Source organism: Rutidosis leptorrhynchoides, chromosome 3, assembly GCF_046630445.1.
Source record: "Rutidosis leptorrhynchoides isolate AG116_Rl617_1_P2 chromosome 3, CSIRO_AGI_Rlap_v1, whole genome shotgun sequence".
NCBI classification, from domain to species: Eukaryota; Viridiplantae; Streptophyta; class Magnoliopsida; order Asterales; family Asteraceae; genus Rutidosis; species Rutidosis leptorrhynchoides.
The window spans coordinates 657,194,486-657,213,254 of record NC_092335.1 but is presented as its reverse complement, the minus strand read 5'-3'; positions in this window follow the sequence as shown (position 1 = coordinate 657,213,254).

Below are 18,769 nucleotides of genomic sequence, written 5' to 3'. Positions count from 1 at the left end.
AGGAAAACATATCTCACGAGCATTTGAACATACTTGTCTCTCGATTCGAGGTTAGAGAGTCTGGACTCCGATGTTATGCCGGAAGAATTTGGGTACCTTACTATGGAGATCTACGAAGCCTGATACTTGATGAAGCACACAAATCGAGATATTCGATTCACCCCGGTGCAGGTAAGATGTACCACGACCTTAAAGAACAGTATTGGTGGCCGAATCTTAAGAAGGACGTTGCGACTTATGTTGGTAAGTGTTTGACTTGCTCGAAGGTTAAAGCCGAGCATCAGAGACCTTCTGGGTTACTTCAACAGCCGGAAATCCCACAATGGAAGTGGGAAGGGATCACAATGGACTTTATCACCAAGCTGCCAAAGACGGTGGGCGGATACGACACCATTTGGGTTATTGTTGATCGTCTTATAAAATCTGCACACTTCTTAGCAATGAAAGAGACCGATACAATGGAGAGGCTTGCTCAACTTTATATCAAAGAGGTCGTATCACGACACGGTATACCTATATCAATCATCTCCGACCGCGACCCTCGTTTTGCTTCTAGATTTTGGCGTTCTCTACAAGAAGCCATGGGAACTCGTCTCGACATGAGCACTGCATATCACCCTCAGACTGACGGGCAAAGTGAACGAACAATTCAAACCTTGGAGGACATGCTACGTGCATGTGTTGTTGATTTTGGAAAGGCCTGGGAAAGGCATTTGCCACTCGCCGAATTCTCGTACAACAACAGTTATCACTCGAGCATTAAAGCTGCACCTTTTGAAGCGTTGTATGGCCGCAAGTGCCGTTCTCCTCTCTGTTGGGCCGAGCTAGGTGAAGTGCAACTCACCGGGCCCGAGATAGTCCATGAAACATCAGAAAAGATTGCTCAGATTCAAAACAGACTCAAGGTAGCCCGTGATCGCCAAAAGAGTTATGCTGATCTTAAACGTAAAGACTTTGAATTCAACATCGGTGATCGTGTTATGTTGAAGGTTGCACCTTGGAAGGGTGTGATCCGTTTTGGGAAGCGCGGAAAGTTAAACCCGCGGTACATTGGTCCATTTGAAATTTTGGAACGTGTTGGACCCGTTGCTTATCGTCTTGATCTTCCAGCACAATTGAGTTCAGTTCATCCTACCTTCCACGTGTCAAACTTGAAGAAGTGCCTTGCACCACCTGAACTTATCATACCATTGGAGGAACTTACTATCGATGACAAACTCCACTTTGTGGAAGAGCCCGTTGAAATCATGGAAAAAGAAGTCAAGGAGTTGAAACACAATAGGATTCCGATCGTCCGAGTTCGATGGAATTCCAAACGAGGACCTGAGTTTACTTGGGAACGAGAGGACCGCATGAGACAGAAGTATCCTCACCTTTTCCCACCTCCTCCATCACCTTCAGTTTCAGCCTAAAATTTCGGGACGAAATTTTCTTTAACAGGTGGGTAATGTAACGACCCTGGTTTTTCCAACGTTATTTATTAATAATTATTATTATTAATACGTGTGATTAATCGAATGTATGTTATTACATTTACATGTTGCTTTGATTGCCCGTACTTGAACTTTAAATGCCCGAAACGTCTTTGTGACACCCGAAACTTGCACGAATAATATTTTAAGATATTATTTACATTCATGATTAATTTTATTAATCATTTTAATTAACTAAGGCTTTTAGTTAGTTACTTGGGCTTAAGATGGACTTTTATTGGATTACTTGCTAACTACTTGCAACTTGGGCCTTTTAAGTGTTAATGGACTAGTGTAAGCCCACCCTACTTATATTATGGATTAATCTAGCCCATGTTTACATGTAAGTATGATACTTGAACTTAAACTAGATGGTTAGCTTGGAAATGGAATCTAGTTGCCATAATCCCCATGTAACCCCACTCTTTAACCAACTTTTAAACTCTTTACATGCTAGTGACCATCAAATACTTCCATCCACTCCCCAAATGCTGCTGGCCGAAAGTTTGAGGCCTTTAGAGAGGTCTTTTGCTTTCATTTTTTTTCATTACACTCATCCTTGTTTCATTCTCTCAAAACACACACAATTTCCTCTCAAGTTTCTCTCCTTTTTCTCTCTAATTTGTAAGCAACTTGAAGAGTTTTTCTCTCTTTTTTTTTCTCTTGCAAACCGTAGCCTAGTCCCCAATTATCATCATCAATCTTTGTTGTTATTACTTGTTCTTGTTAAAGATTAATTACTTGTCTTGTTACTTGTTATTATTACTTAATTACATGTCTTTCCTTACTAAGTTACAAGAACAAACTTTTTAGTTTGATTCTCCATTTATATCTTGTATTTTACAAGAACATCAAGAACATAAGCTATCTAGTTATGTTCTACATATTTTGTTTCAAAGATTTAAAGTTCATAGTTGTAGAAACTCATTACTTGTAAGTTCTTGAAGTAACTTTAAAGTTACTTCACTTAAAGATCAACTTGGGTTGAATCTTTAAAAGTATGAGAAACTATGAACCATTTTCTTATTTAGTTAGTTTTCTACTTTATTTGTTTCAAAGATTACAAGTTCTTGTTATTTAAAATCATACTTGCAAGTCATGGAAGTGAACTTCAAGTTTACTTTCCTTAAAGATCAAGACTTAGGCTTGAATCTTTAAAGTATGAACAACACTTGGACTAGCAACTTGTTTACTTAACTTGTTTACTTCATTTTATGCACCTTATTTACATATTGTTAGTTTGTTTGGTCAAGAACTACAAGTTAGTCTTGATCTCATTTCTCTTGAACAAAAGTTAACTTTATTTAAGTTTCAAGAACAAGGAAGTGTAACTTACTAGTTATGACTTCATAAACTTGCAAAGGATCTAAGTTATCTAGCTTATGGTCTTCTAAATTTGTCATAAACAAAAGCTATAAAGCTTACATACACTTTACTAGTTGTTGATTTAAGTTTATAACTTGTTTTTACTACTAAAGTTCATGTAAGTGTTGAAACTAAGCCTTGATGTAACCTTGGTTCATCAACACACTTACAACACTTGCACTTGAGTTATGATGGACAAACCTTGGTCAAGATGATGTTAACACATCAACGAGTTGTACACTTGAAGCTATACGCATCAAGGATGAGAACCGTGATGAACATCAAGCACCGAGACAACCGGAACTCTTCAAAACCCCACTGTTCTGTCCAAATGTTTCTGTCCAGCTGTTTCTGGAACAGGTCCGAAGGTTTTGGCTGGTCCTACCTTTATTTTTGGATAGAACTTTTCGAGTAGATAATTTTTCATTTAGGACTCGTCTTCATCCGAGTTACGGTTTAGGATTTATGGCCCTCCGATCGTCACTATGTCCGTTTAACGTTGTGCAGAAATTTCAGACCTACTCACACTTAAACCGTTGCCACGGTCAAACGAAGAGGAGTTAGCTTCTGTAAATTTAACCACACTTAAAAGACTCATAAACGGAGCCATAGCCACTGGCCTCACCTCTGTTCGGTTTGTGTGGAGGCCGTGGTGACTGACCGAAGTCAGCCTTTGTTTTAAACGACTTTCATAAACTAGTCTTACTTGTTTCCTTTTGTTTAATGATGATTGATGATGACCCTTATGACCTTAATTACATAATTATAAACCTTTTGATATGACTTACTGACTTAGTACTATTTGACTTAGATTGAGGACTTCGGACCATTTACTTGCACACCTTTCCCGACTACTACTTTACCGCTACTACTATCATTGTGAGTTATAGCATTCCCTTTTTACTTTAACTTATTTTGGGAACTGAGAATACATGCGGATTTTATGTTTTACATACTAGGCACGAGTACTTAAACTTTATATATGTGTGGGTTATATAATGGCAGAAACATTCCCTTTAGCTCGGTAACGTTTAATCATCGGTTTTTGAACCATGAACGCGAATCTTAGATATGGATCCATAGGGTTTGACATCCCCACTCGGGCTAGTAGCGCTAGCATTTAACGAGTGTTTAATACTTCGAGGTTATACGCACTTGCCAAGTGCACTTTAAGGGGGTACATTAAACGTTAAGTTACTTACCGGGTGCCCACGGTTAAGCATATACTTTTACATACTTTTGAAACGCTCGTTGTAGCACTGAAATCTCGTGGCCTACTTACGTTACTGTTATACTTAAACTATAGCTCACCAACCTTTGTGTTGACCTTTTTAAGCATGTATTTTCTCAGGTGCTTGAAGTCGCTTCCGCTATCATACTTGTTGTGCTGTAGAACCCGCTGCCTAGAGTTGTATTCGCATGACTACTTATCTTGCATTCAAACTTTTTACTTATGAACTTATGTTATGTAACGACCATTATGGTCACGTACACTTATTTAATGCTTCTACTTAGCGAAGCATACTTTTGATTTGTAAAACAATTGACGTATGTTATGACGTCACTTTTATTTATGAATGTAAACTCTGTTTTGAAAACGCATATAGTACTTAACCTTGTAATGATCCTGTTGTTGATGGTCCGTACATGATGATTTAGTACGGGGCGTCACATTTTTGGTCATTTGCGTCTTCAAATCTTCGTTTTCGCCTTTTGTTTTCGCACTTATTTAATATAAACGATTACAACTTAAAAATAGAACAATTACAACTAAAAACTTTACATATTGGAAGGATATTGATACTAAATATATGTTCATTTGGAGCACTATCAAATATCCCCACACTTGAACGTTGCTTGTCCTCAAGCAATACATAACTTGAAATAAAAACATACGAATCACTTCTTTATTCTTCACACTTTATACATCAGTGATTTTGATACGGCGGTATAAACAATGATAGTAACGATGGAACCATGGTTAAAGGTGGGTGTGTCATCCACAGTTGCCTCGGGTTTAGGTCAACGACACTTGCAATCAAATAGCCGATTTACTTTCGGTTTCCAAAGCAAAGTGCACATTTGAAAGGCAGTTTACAGTCCCACATGACTATGAAAATTTAGATCCGTTAGGAAATTCGATCTTTATGAAAACATTTAATCTTTTGAAAATTCAATCTAGCTTTTACCCTAGACAAGTTTTCCGGAATAACCCTTCACCGGTGTTTGCAAAATATTTTTGTGGATTGTGTGGGTTTTAGATTTGAAAATTTTAGCTCAACACTTGTGGTTTTGTGTTACCCACTTGCTAACCTTGTATTAGGAAAGCAACACGTCCAGTTTACTTATCCCGTATATTACCTTTCGGCAAACTACCGTCTGATTGTAAAGGAAAGCGATGAACAAGAAACTGTTAAGGCAATGTCTAATGACATGCATTTGATTATGGTCCAAAAACGTGTCGGATGCTATTACTATCCTTTGTAGGAGCAATAATAAAGATCATCCTATGATTTTTCGGTCTGGCACAAGGTCCTGTCTTCGACCATGCTATGCAACCACCGTTCTTACGGTTGATACCCGATTTGGTTCAGGTGACCTAATGAATTCCAGGTGAATTCCTAGGATTTTACGTTCAATGGTAATGCATGCATTGAAAATAGGTTTTCAGAAAACAAATCGGTTTGTAATTTTTGATCAAAATATTTTCTCGTTCAAGCTCGAGTTTAGATATCATTGAATTCCATGAGTTTGAATTCTCAATCTTTAAGGTCAATCTCAAGGATTGAGTAATATCAGTCTTAAAATTTGATTTTTAATCTTTAAGGAGATTATCCTTTCTGGGGATCTGATTCATTAGTCTTATCAAGCTAATTTGCACGGTGCCCCCCCATTGTACGAGATAAATCCTTCTCATGGTTGGGATAAATCTGACCACTTGGCGACCCTGTTTGATGCTGAGGTCCGTGGATTTCCTGCTGATTTTAGTGATGACTTTTCTAGATTTTTCGTCAACCTACAGCTGGTCTGGACGACAACTTCTTGACCTAAATCAAGAAGCGCGTGTCTTTTTCAGAAGACTTTACTTCCTTTTAATGATGGAATTGATTCATCGTGTAGATCCATCTTTTCTTTTCTTTCATCGGGTAAAACAGTTAATTTAGTCCAAAACAAAAGCACCTGCAATAACTTTACGGAAACTTGTGATAGATAAATTTTTTTTTATTGAATAACTTGGTATATTCTCCCCACTCTTGGCTTTTATTTATTATGTTCTTTGCCTTTTTATTCTCTTATATTCCATTTTAAATGAATTCAAGCGTTTTGGGTTGTTTCTCAATTTATGTCATTTCCGAGGTAACGATAATTTCGGTATTAACACCTAGTTTTCACCGTTCATAAATATATATAAACATGATTTTGAATTCATTTAGTTGAAAATTTTTCAAATTTTCACAAAATTTGGCAATAAAACCAAGTGTAAACCCGAGAGAATTTATAACCCTTCCCCACACTTAAGATCATGCAATGCCCTCATTTGCATGAAATCAGACTATAATTATAAATTCATGAGGGTGATTAGTGTAGAAAGTAGTTAAAGATACCATAAAATTGCAGGATGATAGATGGTGCACCTCATCGTTCATTCCTTCTTGTTTTATCACACATGTTTTTTTTTTCAAAAACGGTTGCTTTTCTGAACTGTTTGATAATTTTTGAAAATGCGTCTTTTACCCTAATCGTGCATTTTTATTAACGAGTTATGCACTAACCCGAACCCTAATTTAACGTTAAGTGGGGTTAAACTTCCCCACACTTAGCTGACGACATGTGAAGTCGGTAGAATAAGTTCCACGAATTAGAGTAGTGAGCCAGTTATTTACATCTCGGGTGGTGTATAATATATCATTGGGTTTAAAGTTTAGACTCGCCCGATTGTCACTACTTAATTCTTTTTTAAGTGTAGCTTTTAGTAAATGGATATATCTCTTTTCTGGTTCTTGTTCAAATGGATCGATATACACCGACATACATACTATAGGGTGGACAATTCCTAACATTTCCTTCCGTTTATTCTCGGGATCAAAGTTTTCACCTCTATTACCCATTTGGGTGAAATCCGAGGTGTCATTATCTATTAAAGCTCGTAGTTCATCTTCGGTAGATGACTCGTCTATTGAGAATATTGGGTTGGAAGGTTGTTGAATAGTGAATTTCGGGATCAAAGCAAATTCTTCTTCATTAATGGTACTTATCAGTCCCTCCATTTTGGTCTCGGGGGTAAAATTTTCAACGTTATCGTTTTCCCATGAGTACCAATTTGTCACCCTTACTTCTTCTTCATCCATTGATGGATCGATGATTTCGTTGGTAGAGGCTAATGTGTCGATATGTTGTGAAATTGGTAAAACTGAATAAAAAGTATCATCGGGATAGTTGGTGATTTCGGAGCTCTCGAATTCATCAAAATTCGATGATATTAGATTTTCTTGCACAATACTCCTCAGATCAACAGGTGTGTAGTCTGATAGAGTTTCAGCTTGCCGGTTTACAAACTCTCTCATTTGTTCATTTTGAGCATCGAGTTCTTCGAGTTTGATTTTTATATTCTCTAAAGAATTTTTAGACACGTAATTTTCCTCGTCTACTGGTTGTTGAGTTTGGAAATATTCTTGGGAATACTCCCAATTTGAATTGTATTCTTCATAATCATTCCATTCAGGTTCCGTGGGTGCATAATTTTCCATAGGAACGTAATAATAACATTCCCATGTTGAGTGATAATCTCCACAGATTTCACAACCAGTTATTGTTTCGTCATTCGTGATCCAAGATTGACCGAACGAATTGTCATCAACACTCGTTTGAGAGTATTGATTTAATTGATTTTGGATATCAAAAAGGGTTTCCATAGCCTTGTTTTCAAAATTTTCCATTTTATTGCGATGGCCAAATTTTAGCTACAATGTGGTGCATTTACTAATTATCCTATTAGTTATAAAAATAGAAAAACTTATATAAGTTGTCCAATTAATAGACTTTTCTGCTTTTGCCCACGTTTCGAATAGCCAAAAGATGCAGCAGGGAGCCAGAACCCTTTAAATCGGAAGCTCACAACTCAGCCACTAACAAATCCAACTATTACTACGAAGCAGAAAATTGTCAACGTCCATTAATTTAACCACTTAAATAATTTTTCTTTCCGTTTGAGATATTAGATGAGAAATAGAGAAAATTTCTAAGTCCTAAAAACTAAAGCGTCGAGAAATAAGTAAGAAAAAGAATGCGCGTCGAAAAACGTCGAAAAATAAAAATAAGAAAATAGCACGTCGTAACTTAAAAGTCTAAAAATTAAATCTAAAAAGTTACGTCTAAAGGTATTAAAGCTTTAAAGGAATTCTATATCCAAAACGACAATAACTTAATTAGGCACTAAAATCTAAAAACGCGTCGCAAAATTCTAAAGCACCTAAATCTTAGTCTAAAGAAAAAGCACTTAAGGGATTTTACGGCAAAGCCTAAGAATCTATACATATAAAATAACTACGGAAAAACTAATTTTAAAACTAATTGCGAACGAAAAATATATAAAATATTACGATTACACTAAATAAAAGGATACAAATTATAAAAAGTGATAAAATTACTTATTTTTATAAAAAATATTATTTTTATATTTTTATTTTTATATTTTATAAAAGTATTAATTTTTTATATATTAAAACTAAATATAATTAATTATAACTAATTAATTTAAAAACTTAAACTAAATAATAATAATAATAAAGTAATTAGGGTTAAATAATAATAATAATTAATAATACCCCGTAATTAATGCGAAATAGGGTTTCTGGTCAGGCTGGTCAGGGCGGCTCCGCGAGTCGTGGAGTTTTAAGCCTGCAAACTCCGCGAGTCGTGGAGTTTGAAAAAAAATGTTTTTTTTTTATATTTTATATTGTTTTTCTAAAAATATATAAAAATATATTTATACAAAAATAAATTAAAAATATAGCGTTTCACCGAGTCCCCGGCAGCGGCGTCATAAACTTGATGTGGTAGCGTGGGGGTACGAAATAGTATTATATTTTTGATACGAAAAGCGATACAGATTACACAAGTTTTATATATTTATTTACAGATGGGATATACCTAAACCTTGCTACAACACTATAGGCAGTGTACCTAATCGTAGAGTAGTATAGTTTTTAGTAAGTCCGGTTCGTTCCACAGGGAGCGGGCTTATTGCACACTATATTTTTAAATAACTATATTTGTACAAAATATATATAATTATATATAATAATATATAAAAGGGGGTTTACCGTTTAATGACCGGTTTGTCGATTTTATATTTTAAGCGAAGCGTAAAGTAAATGACGATATTTAACTAACAATATAAAATAAATAACAATAATTAAAATGAAAATAAATAAAAATACGAGGAAATATGAAATAAAATATATTATGCTTATTTAAGCTTCCGTAACCATGATGTTTGACGTGTTGATTTTGGTTTTATGCCCATGGGTTAATTGTCCTTTGTCCTGGATTATTTAATATGCCTGTCTGGTTTTTGTTCATAACAGTCCATCAGTCATAAATATAAAGTGCGAGTGTCCTCGTCAAATTATCCTTATACCCGAAGTCAAATATTCCAACTAATTGGGGACTTAAACTGTAACAAGGTTTTAATACTTTGTTTAATAATTACACCAGGATATCAACTGCGTGTAACCCAAGGTTTTAATACTTTGTTATCAATTATGCCAAGTGTCCTTGTACATAATTTCACCCCTGTTTTAATAATTCTAGTGACTATTAATTCATTCCCGTGTCCGGTTAAATGAACGATTATTCGTACATATAAATACCCCACCCATCGTGTCCGATCGAGTGTATATGGTTATTTATAGGAACGTCCAATTGTAAATCTTTATATTAAAATTAACAAACTATCATTTAGTTAAACAAATATAAAGCCCATTAATAGCCCATAGTCTAATTTTCACAAGTGTCGTTCTTTTGTCCAAACCCCAATTATGGTACAAAGCCCAATTACCCAATTTTAGTATTTTAGCCCAACATCATGATTACTTCGTCTTAAATAAGCATAATAATAACTTAATTACGAGACATTAATTTAAAAAGGAGAACATAGCTTACATTGATTATTTATCGCGTAGTGGTACACGGACAGAATTTCGACTTCAAAACCCGTAAAATAACCTTTACATAACCCGAACTAATCTAATATAAAACTACCCTATACTATATATATATATATATATATATATATATATATATATATATATATATATATATATATATATATATATATATATATATATATATATATATATTTATTTATTATTTAGTATTATTATTATTATTTATATTTTTTATATATTAAAATCAAACGAATGCATGGCCTTTTATAGGCATTTTGATTTCTGACAGCTCCGCGAGTCGTGGAGTTTTATGCCTGCAAACTCCGCGAGTCGTGGAGTTTGAAAATCCAGCTCACAAACTTTTGGCTCCTAGCTTGTCGACATAATAAATATATAAATATAAAATATAAATAATTAATATAATTATTTATATATTATATTATATTCTTGTGCATAGTTGACTTGTAATTTTTGGTCCGTTGCGTCGGGCGTTGATAGTTGGCTCAGGTCCCGGTTCCGGATTTTCGAACGTCCTTTCGTATAATTTAATATCTTGTACTTTGCGTTCTGTAACTTGTACTCTTATCATTTTTAGACATTTCTTATCAATAAATTGAACCTTTTGGAATGTATCTTGTACATTTGAGCTTTTTGGTCATTTGCGTCTTCAAATCTTCGTTTTCGCCTTTTGTCTTCGCACTTATTTAATATAAACGAATACAACTTAAAAATAGAACAATTACAACTAAAAACTTTACATATTGGAAGGATATTGATACTAAATATATGTTCATTTGGAGCACTATCAGTAACATATAGTAGCAGTAGTAGTTAATCGATTTGGAGATGGTTTCACGATGTTTGTCGACGATTTTCTTGATAGGAGAGGGAGTGAGAGTAAAGTGATGACCGGTGGTTGTGGTAGACATGGTGGTTCAAAGTGTTGGTTTAAGATGAAGGTGATGACCATGGGTGGTGATGGAACTTCGGTCAGAAAGTAGAAACAACTCGAGTAATTGGTTTGGGGAGGAGGCCGATGGAAGATAGAAATAGAAACAGATACATGGCTTTTCTCTTTTGTGTTTTGATGGGTGTTCTTGCCTATGTATATATAATACATATATATATAGGTATAGTAATAATAATATTATATAACAAGTGAGTCTTATTTTAACATAAACATAAACGTGCACACAATATATAACAGTTTAGCAGCCACATTTATTGGATCTTTATACCGACACTCTTAACGGAGTGTTATATCGTGCCCCGTTGATTAATTTAGTGGCGGATAAAAGTCTTCGAAAAATTTTCAAATTTTAAAATTAATTATCTTTATTTATTTTGGTCATTATGGTATAAAATTTGATCATTAATTTATTAAATAAAATTTACATCAACTGTCCCTTTCATTTATGGGTAAAATATAAAAAGTGTTAGAACTTAGCAAATAGTTCCTAAATACATTTTTAATAAGCTTAAAATTTATAGAACTCATTTTCGAATCACCGTTTTTTTTTAAAATCACATAAGTTCATTTTATCTTGTTTACTATCAATTGAATGACAAATGAGTGCTACTAACGTTTACTAAATAAATTCGAAATCAAATATATATATTCAATGTACTTTATTTATATATATAGATACATTATAAGTTATAATTAATATCATATATTACTTTATTTAACATAATTAATTCTACTAACTAAATAATAAAATATTTCAAATTATATTTCAAATTAATATATATATATATATATATATATATATATATATATATATATATATATATATATATATATATATTTATATTTTTAAATATATATGTGTCTATTTACAAATAGTGGTTCTTGAATCGTCGAGAGCAGTCGAAGGGTAATTGAATATTTGAAACAGTTTCAAAATTTTTGAGACTCAACATTACAGACTTTGCTTATCGTGTCGAATTCATATAAAGATTAAGTTTAAATTTGGTCGAAAATTTCCGAATCGTCACAGTACCTACCCGTTAAAGAAATTTTGTTCCGAAATTTGATTGGGATGGTCATGGCTGACAATAAGTATGTTTTTATGATGCCTACGAGCTGAAAATTAGGGTTTTATCATCATCGAGTAATATAGACAAAACAATTTGATTTTGTATAGAGTACGAGTGAAGTTATCATAAAAGAGTGAAATGAGTAAATGTAGATTTGTCATATCTTTTGACGTAGATAGTATTGATTTCCAGAGTTCAAGGGATTTGGAGAAAATCTTCTTAATAAGATTTGGTTCTTCGGTAATTAAGGAAATTAGGATCCGCTTTTAAATGCGATCATCTATTTTGATTGCTCTGTCGGATATTTTACTATAATTTCATCTCTTCCGTTCCATTATTTTCACAATTCCTCTACTTCCTTCTATTTTGAAGCTTCATGCTTCTGTTTTCTTCCCGACTTTAAGTAAACCGATCAAGACGTCTCGGTTTTGTAGGTATAAAGTTCGGATGAATCATGATTAAGATTCTAAGCAGAAATGAAAGGTAATAGCACGATTGGATTTGTAGATTACCAGAAATCACGGAAAATAGAACTATCAAGAATATACTTTCTTGATATGTTCAGAAGTTAAGCAGAATGAAAGAGTTATGTAACATGGCACGTGATGACGTTATGATCTGTGAATCATCACGTTCCATTAGAAACTCAGCATGACTTACTGTAATATAATCACGTTGATCAAGTGTCATTATATTATACTAGCTCATGCTTCAGTTCCTAACACTACTTCGAAATCATTCTTACTTTAACTCGAAGGTTTCAGAATTTAGAAAATAAAACAGTTTCTTTTATGATATAACACAGATAGAGCGGAGAGATAATTAATGTCGGATAAGAATATTTATGAAGATATCTTCAGAAATATTGAGGATATTTACAACGAAAGATACGATAATATCTTAGAATTTCATAATCAAATTGTGATGAAGAAATTCATTCACGATGATTTAGAGCGATTAAGGAGTAAGGTATTCGTTAAAGATTTCATTAGAAACAGAATCATCAAGATTCTTTATGTATCAGTTTAGTCCTTGTGATTTGTTCAGAGTCTCCTTCATGGTTTGCTTAATCTGTTTTCCAGTTCCAACTTTTCTGGTTTGCCAACATACTATTCTATACCATCAAACTTCTAATGGTTAAGGTTGTTTACGGTTGTTTACAGTTTCTGCTGCTTCATTCAGCTTTTTCAGAATTTGAAGTATTGATTCGTAGACTGGGTGTTTTTTTTTCCAGAATTTTAGAATAGAAGATCGTGATTCTAAGAGATAAAGGTTATATGTATACATATAACTGTTGATGTAAACATGCTGCGAGATTCAAAATACTGATTGCCGATTCTCGGTAATTGGTATGGCTATTCTCGTTACAAGATGCGAATGGGTATATGGTAGGGTTATAATAATTTTTCGGAAAGTCAAAGATCAATGAAGTTACTGATAAGTTTACTGCTACTGTGGTGGAATATAAACGGTTCTCCGGTAACGATGATGAAAGGCAAACTTATATATCAAGGTTATAATAAGGCTAATCCGAATGATAGTCAAAGTTGATTTGCTGGAGCTGTGACAAAATTGGCTAATTTGAAAAGGAATTGCAAAGTTATTTCTGGTACTAACAACGCCAAAGGAGCTAGCACAGATACGTGTTAAACGTTTTCTCAGGTTTCGAGTGTTTTCAGGTGAAATACTATATGCATCAATCTTTCTTCCGTAGATGAAGTGCGGTTGGTTCATTCCCTCGATTGAGGTGTTTTCAAGAATCATGAAAGGTTTGAACGCAGATAGTAGTCATCAAGATACAAATGAGGTTTAAGATGAAATCAAGTGGCAAACTTGAAGAATTGTTTAGTTTCATATGTTATAATCAATATTTTAATTCATTTTAATTGTCCAATGTTATTAGTCCACAGTCGATATGTGATGTCCCCGTCAAAATACTTAACGGCTCCGTCACTTGGTCCCACAGCTTGATCATAACTCTATATGAATTTAATAAATAACCTTGCATTCTTTATTTAAAAATGATTTTCTATAAAGGAAACCTACCAAAATGTGTAAGTTTAGAAAAACCATACATTATTACTTAACCAAAAGTTGACCAAAACAAAGTCAACAACATCCACTATTAAATGTATCAAAATAGAATGCAAGTTAATGTTTAACAAAAGCTGCCATCATAAATATGCAGACTCTCTAAGCACAGCGGAAGCAATCAATCATGAACCTGAGAATAAAACATGCGAGTAACGGTCAACAAAAATGTTGAGTGAATTATAGGTTTAATATTGTAAACAATATCTAATTTAAACTATAAAAATTTATGTTTGAAAACATAAAAACTCCTTTTTGGACCACTAAATTATATGTTAGAAAACATATAAAAACATTATTCCATTTTCCGTGAGCCACCTGGTAACCACTTAACTATTTATTTACCCTTGCCAAACACAATAAATAATATACACCGAACAAGTGTATCTAAACAAATTACGAAGTACTAAACATTCCGATTATAAATTGCTAGCGCAACTAGCTCGAAATGGGGTTGTCAAACCCGATAGATCTATCCGTAGGATTCGCGTTCACCAGTAGAAACCAGTGATTACCGTTACCAGACTAAGGAATATTTTTGTTCAACTCACAATGAATAATTTAAACCAATTTCCACTTGTGTCCAAAATATAAAATAAATTGCATGTATTCTCATCCCAAAAGATTTAAAATAGAAAATGGGACTATAACTCACCTTAATAGCAAACGAAGTAACCACACAAATAAGCGAACAGCAATCGAAGTAAAGTGATCAGGAATGATCACAACGCCGACCTATAAATAAAGCAGGTCGATATAAATAACTAACTTAGGTCAAGTCTTAGTATGATAGCTATTGTACATATTGCAAGTAGACATAGAACAATACTCAACATGCATCGGTTGGATCGGAACAGCGTACGGACACACACTTTCTATTTTTAGAAAGTTTCTATTTTTAGCAGGTTTCCATTTTTGGAAAGTTTCTATTTTTGGAAAGTTTCTATTTTAGGAAAGTTTCCAAATTTAGAAAGTTTCTATTTTTAGAAAGTTTTAAGTTAGGAAAGTTTCCTTATTTAGAAAGTCAACAAAGTCAACTAAAAGTCAAAGTCAACCGAAAGTCAACTCAAAAGTCAACCTTGGTCAAACATAGTCACCATTACTTTTAAAAGTGTAAGTTATAATAATAATATATGTTATAATATTTATTAAAGTCAAATATGTATAATTATGTCATAACATAAGTTTAATTAAATTAAAATGAATTATTAAAGTTAACATAAGTTTAAATGATATAATTAGTATAACATAAGTATTTAATTAATTAATTAAATATTAATCATAATATAAGTATTATTAATTAATAATAAATTTTAAGTCATATCATAAGTATTATTAATTAATATAGAATTATTAATCATATCATAAGTTTCTAATTTTAATTATTAAATCATAAGTATTTAATAATTAAATTATAATTAAATAATAACTAAACCTTATAATAATTAAATAATTAATTAATCCTTATTATAAGTCTTATTATAATAATCTCACAATATAAGTTTAATACTTATCATAAGTATTTTCCATTAATAATAAAAGTATTATTAATTATAAGTTTAATTAAAATGTTAATTAAATCATAAGTAATAATTAAATGATATAATAAATATATATCATAAGTCTTAAATTATAATAATTACTTTTTATATCATAAGTAATTAAATGATAATGAAATTCATTATTTATATCATAAGTTTAATAATTAATTACAAGTTTTAAATCAAAAGTTCATCGGGTCGTATCTTGAGCCCCGTGTGTCGGTTTTCGGCGAGCCTTACATATATCTCCGCCTAATCAAACCACCCGACACTTTGGTACACTCAAGAACACACCAAGAACAGCCCACAAGTCGTGGTGATCAGCCAAGACATCACTTGAAACTTTAATTCAATCAAAATCGTGTTTTAGACGCAACGGGTAATTCGTGGCTCGGATTTAGATGACCCGAACATGAAAGTTCGTCCCATCATTGATCCTAACACACTAACACACCCTAAAGTCACCAAATATGGTCACAAAGTCGGACCAAACCTGGTTCATACCAATATCACATTTCAATCTTAACAAAATACCACTTTGATCATATCTAGGGCTCCGGGAATCGAAACGACATGAATCCGGAGTCTAAAATTAATGTCTTGATGAGAGGAACTCATCTAAATACTTTATTTTAACTTTTATAACAGTCACAATATCATAAATACACGAAATAGCTGCTGTCCCAATTTTATCAAACCGAAAACATGTGTTTATGAGTAATTCTATGCATACAAACACCATTACAACAACAAGTAATCATCATACTATTAAAATATAATCAAAATACAGAAAAATAAAGGAAAATCAAAAGTTCTAGGGTTAGGGTTTATACCCTAATCAATAATCAACAAGTATAATCGCGTAGAGAACGGAATGAGGAACGCGTTGATGCACTTTAATTGATGATCCAATCAATTTTTGATAATCAAATGGTGGAGGTGGTGGTGATATGTGACGGCAAAAGGGAGGAGGGAGGAGAGAAAAATGGAGAGAAAATATTAGGTTAAGTATATTGCTAAAAATGAGTGTGAAATAAAATGAAAAGCAAAAATGCAAACAAGGGAGTATTACTCCTCCCTCATTCGTCCAAAAATGGGATGGGTGGGCCCCATAGTGGGCCTAGTTGATAAATGGAAGAAACCTTGTAGCCCGAATGCCCGAACGAAACCCGAAACGCGAAAACACGCTTACGCGATTAAAATTTCGGAGAGATAACGAATACGCGACGAAAAATAAATATAAATACTATATATAATAATATGATCTTAAAACATCATATTTAAAATAATTAGGATTTAAATATCCCAAAAACTTGCCCGTTGGTTTGAAAACTGAAAAGATTCGCCGGACAGAAATCCGCGACACGTAGAAACGTACGATTTAAAATATGAATACGAATATTCATTTAACACATAATAATTAATATATTATTACAAAAATAATAATATAGGTCATAGAAATGACGTGGCATGAATAACAGTTAACGGTCGTTAAATAATTAACGGTAAAAGATAATGGAAAAAGTAGGGTCGTTACAGTACCTTCCTGTTACGGAAATTTCGTCCCGAAATTTAAGCAGGTGCAGGGGTTTCCTCATCATTTGGGAACAAATACGGGTACTTCTGCCTCATCTGGCCTTCACGCTCCCAAGTGAACTCGGGACCGCGCCTGGCGTTTCATCTAACCCGGACAATAGGAATTCTACTCTGCTTCAGAGTCTTAACCTCTCGGTCCATAATTTTAACAGGTTCCTCAATAAAATAAAGTTGCTTATCAACATGAAGTTCCTCCAGAGGAATTGTCTTATCGGCCTCGGCCAAACACTTCTTTAAATTCGACACGTGAAAAACGTCGTGAATAGCACTGAGTTCTTGTGGCAATTTCAAACGATAAGCCACGGGTCTAACTCTCTCAATAATCTCAAACGGTCCAACAAAACGAGGATTCAACTTTCCCCTCTTACCAAAACGTACCACACCTTTCCAAGGTGATACCTTCAACATAACATGATCACCGACCTGAAATTCAATATCATTCCTTCTCCTATTGAAATAGATCTTTTGCCTAATTCTGGCGGTTCTCAATCTTTTCTTAATCTGTACGATCTTCTCGGTAGTCTCATAAATAATTTCTGGACCTTTGAGTTGAGCATCCCCAACCTCATTCCAACAGACAGGAGACCTACACTTTCTACCATATAGAGCTTCAAACGGTGTGGCTTTAATACTTGCATGATAGCTGTTGTTATAAGAAAATTCAGCCAACGGCAAGTATCTATCCCAACCATTACCAAAATCAATCACGCATGCTCGTAACATGTCTTCCAAAGTTTGAATGGTCCTTTCACTCTGACCATACGTCTGCGGATGATAAGTGGTGCTCATATCCAATTTAATTCCCAAAGCTTCCTGTAAAGGGTTGCCAAAACCTCGATATAAATCGACTGTCTCGGTCTGAAATAATAGGTACAGGAACACCATATCTAGAAACAATCTCCTTCAAATACAAATGAGTGATCTTCTCCATCGAATCCGTTTCCTTAATCAACAAAAAGTGAGTTGACTTAGTGAGTCGGTCAAGAATCACCCAAATGGTATCATAACCACGCACAACTCTCGGTAACTTCATAATAAAGTCCATCGTAATACCTTCCCACTTCCACTCGGGAATTTCAGGTTGCACCAAAAGTCCTGACGGTTCTGATGTTCAGCTTTAACCTTAGCACAGGTCAAACACTTAGCCACATACGTGGCCACATCAGCCTTCAAATGAGGCCGCCAATACAACTCCTTAAGATCATGATACATCTTTCCTGAACCAGGAATGAATAGAGTACCTAGACTTATGAGCCTCATCTAAAACAAGTTGTCGCAGATCACCAAACTTCGGAACCCAAAGGCGTCCCGTAAAATATCGAGTACCATCGGTTCGTACCTCTAACTGTTTACTGAAGCCTCGGACCTTCCCGTTACAAAATTCTCCTCCTTCAAGGCTTCTTGTTGTGCCTCAAGAATCTGCCTTGCGAGGTTTGTTCGAATGGTCATATTTAAGGCCCTAAACCTATGAGGTTCAGTCCTCTCTTTACGACTT